The following is a 6,455-nucleotide window of genomic DNA, read 5'->3' on the forward strand; positions in this document are numbered from 1 at the left end:
CCTTTGCCCAGTGTCTGGCATTGTGGCACTTTGGGTAAGCATGTACTACGTCACTGCTGTTGTAATTTACTTCGCATTTCTGCTTGAGGGCTTTTATGCAATATGAATTTAGTCACCAGTCTCAAAGTGCAATTAAATCTTTGAGTAGACATGCATCCAGGTGTGTAAGAGTCAGGCGTTCCTAGAGGAAAAACTCACTTCATGCTGTGAGACACATTGACTGGTTACACACCCAACAGGCTGGTCCCAAGCTGGTTCTCAACTTTTCCAGCTGCCCCTTATGTCCATCCCTAGCTCCAGTGTGCCATGCTCTTGCTATAGCTCAAGACACCTGCTCCAGAGGCTCCAGCCCTCCCTGGCGCCCACTCAGCAACTCTCAAGTCTCCATCTTCAGGCTCCACCTGCCCTTGCTCCTTCCACTCTCAGGTTAGGGTTTTCCATCCTGGTTCACTGCCCTCCCCAAATCTAAGTTTCTTGTTTCTTCCAAAGTTTCATTTTTCTCATTCATCCCTGCATCCCTCCACATATCCTAAAATTAATAGTTACCTTTTTTGTTTCCTTTTACTTATCCTCTGCCAGCCAGGTGCTGCACATGCAATGTCTCATTTAATCTTCCAAACGATGCTGCAAGGTAATGACAATAATCTTTATTTTTATGGACGAGGAAACTGAACCTCAGAGCAGTTAAGCAACTTCCCCCAAATCAGCTAGATGGGTTGCATCTATAACTTTCTGGTTCTGAAACTGAGTATGCTTTTTCCCTTAATTAGGTCCACAATCCCTTATCTGCTATTTCCACATCTAAAGAAGAGCTCTAAAAATCACAAATTTTTTTTTTTTAACTTTTTGTTTTGTTTTGTTTTGTTTGTAAAGATTGGCACCTGAGCTAACATCTGTTGCCAATCTTTTTTCTTCTTCTTCTTCTTCACCCTGAAGCCCCCCAGTACATAGTTGTATATTCTAGTTGTGAGTGCCTCTGGCTCTGCTGTGTGGGACACGGCCTCAGCATGGCCTGATGAGTGCTGCTAGGTCTGCGCCAAAGATCCGAACCGGCGAAACCCTGGGCCACCAAAGAGGAGCGCACGAACTTAACCATTCGGCCACGGGGTCGGCCCCATAAAATGCTATTTTTTCTCAAAACTCTCTTGGTAAAGAACCTGGTGTGAACTGATGAGGCGGGTTAGGATGTTCATTTGTCTCAGTTAGTGTTATCCGTAAAGTTAGGACTTCCCCATGCCTGCTTTTTCTGCTATAATATGCTATTTCTTAAACTTTAAAAAGTAAGCAATAAGCCCCAGACCAGACTACTCTACTACCAGCCCAATTGGTGCAGGGCCCTGTGTGTCCTTGCAACGACCCTGCAGGGTAAGTGAAGCCAAGCATGTTGGAACTCTGAACCATAATCCGACAGCTAAGCCAAAGCAATATTCCATGTGGGCTGATACTGGACTTCCCCTCCAGGTCCCAGAAGAGTTGATGCAAACTGGCTAAGCAACTCTTCCCAATAAGCAGACTTGAGCCATAGCAAAGAATAAATCTCCCAACTTGGCTATCGAGGGGAGAAGATTGAATCCTGTTGCTGACAAAGAGGCCCACTGGGACAGCTCCTGCAAAAGGCAAGAGCAAAACAGCCAGCCGAGTGTCCTTTGTTTGGGATAACAGAATGTTTGAATTACATGAGACAGCACATACATGAGTGTCTAGTTGAGGACCCCTCAGTAACAATTCCTACCCTGCCCTTGACAACATTGAGATAGACAGAAGTGTACTGGGTCTTCAGAATGGAACTGTATGTGCTCAGGAGAGGGAGACACAGGAGAGATACCAGCTCTGAGGATGAGTGCCTACGACGGGAGACATCTCACCCTGGAATTTCCCTCCACAGTGACTGGTGCACTTCATCGCTCTCTTCCTGATAAGAGGAGGCTGAAACTGAGCCAAAAACACAGCCTCTCCAGATCTCTGAGTTTTGGAAACCTGAAAAGGATGTGACATGGGAAGGGGCTGATAGTCTTGAATGTGGAGATTGCTGGTGGAAACTAACTGCCAAACTGTCACCTGTGAGGCCCAAGAAGGGCTGGTCTTCCTTAAGCAGCTGTCAGAAGTGAATCAAATGAGGCTGGTGTACATCGACATGCACTGATGGTCCTTTCAGGGAGTGGCTAGAAGCCGGGAGAGTCTGCAGAACCTCATCCTGTGGAGAGAAAAGTAAGTGGGGAGTAAGAATTCAGCCATAAAAGCCCTCAAAACAACCCTCAACTCAAATCTCAGTTCTCCACCCTTGGTCAAGAAATGGCTGAGCATGGACCTTTGGCTTCTCCCTGCTTGGGTGATGTTATTTCCATGTTTGGACTTTGCCTAATGAAATGATGTGATCCATCCCTCACCAGAACAGGGGAAATAACTCTCTTCAGATGGGAGCAAAGCCTAATCGAACATACTCTTGGGCTTTGCAAAAGTACACTGTGTACCTTATCTTTTATTTCTGGGCATTGTCTCAGTTGAGGGTGAGCGGAGACTTGGGGAGGAGGTTCACATGAAAGGGGACAGCATCCAGTGTGGGTGTGTGGTTATCCATTAGGTTCTCTTGTCATTTCAACGAAAAGGTACAAAGAATAGCCCATCATTTCCAATATCTTGAAGTCCACAGAGACACCTGGATGCCATCAGAGGCAACTGCTAGTGATGGACTAAAGAGTTTTTACAGTTGGAGAATTGTAGATTTGGAAAGCGCACTGGACATCATCAAACACTACTGCTTTAATTGAGGGATGAGAACAGTGATGCCAAGAGAGGGACAGTCTCAAATGACTGAAGAAACGCATCTTAAGAAACCACATGGTTCATCTGTATGGTCACAGAGGCATCTTGGTGTAGTTCAGGCTCAGCACCACTAGCTACATCTATTTCTTCTTGATAAAAGGGAAGAAAATCCATGCGTGTAAGCTTCTCTTTTCTCAAATGTAAAAGGAGAAAGCTGGATAATGGCAAGTGTTGGCAGGGATGTGGGCACAGAAGACCCTCATATACTGCGGGTGGGAATATGGATAGTGTATAGCCATTCTGGAGACCAATCTGGCTCTACTTTCTCAAATGAATATTCACAAACCTATGACCTAGAGATTTTATTCCTAGATACACTATCCCAGTGAAATGCTTACAATATTCCATAGGGGGTATATACAAAGACACTTATTCCAGTACTGTCTGTGGTGTCAGGGAGACGGAGCCAACTCGGCAGCCTTTGGGACTGGATGGATGAAGTACAACGGGAGCCCCTCTGGAATGCTGGGCAGCAGTTAGAAGCAACAGAAGGGATGAGCAAATGGCAACATGCATGGTCTTAAACTGGTACTCCAAGAGGAGAAAGTAAGAGATAGGATGTAATAAATACCAAATTAAATCAAATCTAAACACCATTTATTGTGCTACACACCACTATTTCATGTTTCAACTAAGAAAGTAAAAACTCTGCCAAATAAATTATGACCTACCATTGATTAAAAGATGCATCCTGATGTCGGAGTTTAAGATGTAAAAAAAAAAAAATATTGTCTTAGAATCCATTTATGTAAATAAATATACTTGCATACAGATTTATAACTATCGCGAGAACACATTCAAATTCACATTAAACACTTTGCCCATGGCGTGTAGTGCTGAAAAGGCAGTGGGAATAAACAAACTAATGTAGGAGCTTTGTGCAAACCGAAGATGATAAAGTGGTTAATTCTGAGCAACTGTGGATGAAAAAGCGAGAAGGTGTGTAATAACACCAGCTTCATGGGTTTGTGGTGAGAATCACTGAGATGACCCAGGTGTAGTCCACAGCATGAAGTAGGCTCACGAGCTGTTTCTACTCTCTCTTCATCTTTGCATTTGAAGATGCTGCCCAGGAGAGGAGTTGAAGGGAAAGTTTCAGTGTCCTGAGTGTCACTTACTTGCTTGAAATACGAGTAAACTTGAATTTGCTTCACTTTCAGGCTCCAGCACACAGTCAATAAATGTGGAAAACAGCAAGCGATCTTTTGCGTTTTGGACACCAGAAGTCCATTTCATTATCTGTGTGTAGAAAGATTTAGATGTACAGATGTAGAGATGATGACGGCAATGACGGTGACAAAAATCAGCATTTCAGGAATGCTTAATTTCCTGAAGTTCTTTGGATGATTTTCCAGTTTCTCTGGAGGAGCAATACAAAATCAACCCAATAAAACATATTATACAAATAAAGACTCCGCTGGGGGCCAATGGAAAATGGGTTAACTTCCCAGGAAGAAGCTCATACATTCCTGAATTAATAGCATGTTCAATCTGAAAACATGAAGCCTTTTCTTGGAGGAGCAGAAAAGGAAAAGGAAAGGGAGCTACAATGTCTAAGCTGCCCTGGGAAGGAAGAGAGAGGACGAATGTGGTACAGTGAAAAGTACACTGGTTGTGGGGCTGTCAGAAATGTCTTCGCTGGATCCCAAAGAGGGGTTTAAAATACTCTTAGTGAATCAGTTAGATCACTAATGAATATGCTGAAGAACCGGCCAGCTCCCCAAATGCGTAAGGCTCCCAGGCTTGAGGGAAAAAATTGATCTCAGTCTTTAAAACTAAGCAGTGACAAAGTAAGCATTTTAGTAAAAATGGACAAAGTGAGCCACACTGCAAGCTTGCTGACACTGGAGACAGTACCTGTGATCACCTGGCCACAGTGAGAAGGGCTACTGACATCAGTGCCATGTTTTCATACAGCAAAGAGCACTGCTTTGGATTTTCTGCACTAATGAGGCTTAATAATAAAGGGTTGCCACAAACAGTGTCTAGAAACCCCAGATATACTATTAAGAGGTAAAAGAGAGAGGGCATGAAGGTGGGGTCTGGGCCTCTCCCTGCTTACAGGGGCACAGAGATTGAGGAAAGAAGCTATAGAATCTCAGAGTTCCTGGATGTCTTCCTTCTTTCCCTTCCTTTGTCTTTCTCTTGAATTTCAGCTGAATGGCCCCTTCCCTCTGTGTAAGGATTCTCTAGGGTCCCTCTGACCTCAAGAGTTTTATGATTTAATATCTCGGGTACAGTGGATAAGAATCTTTCTCTCCATCTCCTATATTCAGGAAGTCTTCTTGGAAAAGGCAAAGGAAAAGCTGTTTCCCTTAAATTTCTAGACCTAAGACATTTAGAAGAAATGAACAATCAGAATTTAAATCCAAATATGACCATGTCTTTGGTTTTGCATTATCTTTCTCTAACTATGAGGACAATAATAGCTGGTTCTGAGTGGACAGGCCAACCAGCAGGCAACTTTGCTTTCCAGGGAGAATCTTCAGAGTGGGCTGAAAGGAGGGGCAAACCCAGGTAACTCAGGATGGACTCATTCACCCTCAGTTCTCCAGACTTGGAGAATCTTGAAGCTGGGAAGGGCCTCACAGACAGTTTGGTCAAAAGCTCCCAACCTGGGGTCCTTCAACAGGTAGGGGATCCTTGCAGGCAAACAAAGTGGCTCTAAAAGCTTTTCTTCAATAATTTTAAAAGCTGAAAAGGAATCACACACTGAACTTTCAAGAAACTCCCCGATCAATGATGCCAGGCAATCAAGTTGTTAGCACTGAGAGCCACGAGGACTTGAGGCTCTGGTTGGCGGATGCTAACATCATTGCAAAAAGATAAGAATGGGGGCCATGGTGAGGATGAAACTGGGAACCCAGGATCCAGTAAAATCTCACTTTGTAGATTTGGTAACCAAGATTCTCAGTGAGTTGTGACAGGTTAAGTGGAACGAGCGGGTGGGCTTTACAGATGCTCCTAGGGCCTCTCAGTTCAAATAAGGCCCCTAAATGAATGAAGATTTTAATGTTTGTTTGTTTAGTTCAAGGTTAGGTTTGAATAAGTAGCATTTCACTTTTTTACATTTTTATTGTGTTCATAATCGAATGCTGGAGAAGAAACTTGAAACTGAAGATAGCCTGCTTTTCCCCATTTTTCGTGGAGACCCAGTATTTGGCCCAAACCTTTGAGTAGGATGCAGATATATATGGACTCATTCTTTCTTTGTTTTGTAGGAATAGAGCAGTCACCAGCCCTCAAACCTGAAATCCCACTTGTCTAAGCAGTCTGTTGCTAATGTATTAAATGGTGCCGAGGATTTAGGAGTTTCCTTTGCCGGTACCAAACGAGCGACTGAAATAAGCTCCCCATGAAGTCCTTTGAGATTTGTGCCGTGTATAAGTTAACCACACAGTCTCCCATAACTGGAGTGTCCGTGGGAAACCGTAATTTCCAACACCAGGAAGCTGTCTACGCGTGTACAGGTGTGTGTGCGGAAGGTTCTGTGTGAAGACGGAGGTTGAAAGAGGGGGAGGACCCATTGCTACATTTGGTGCTTCTTTATCGCGTCTGGAAAATCTCTTCTATTCATTTGAATGCCCTCGACTCTCAGGGAAGATAAGGTGTTTCACAAAAGCACTTCAAGG

This window comes from Equus przewalskii, chromosome 18 (genome assembly GCF_037783145.1).
Source record: "Equus przewalskii isolate Varuska chromosome 18, EquPr2, whole genome shotgun sequence".
Lineage (NCBI taxonomy): Eukaryota > Metazoa > Chordata > Mammalia > Perissodactyla > Equidae > Equus > Equus przewalskii.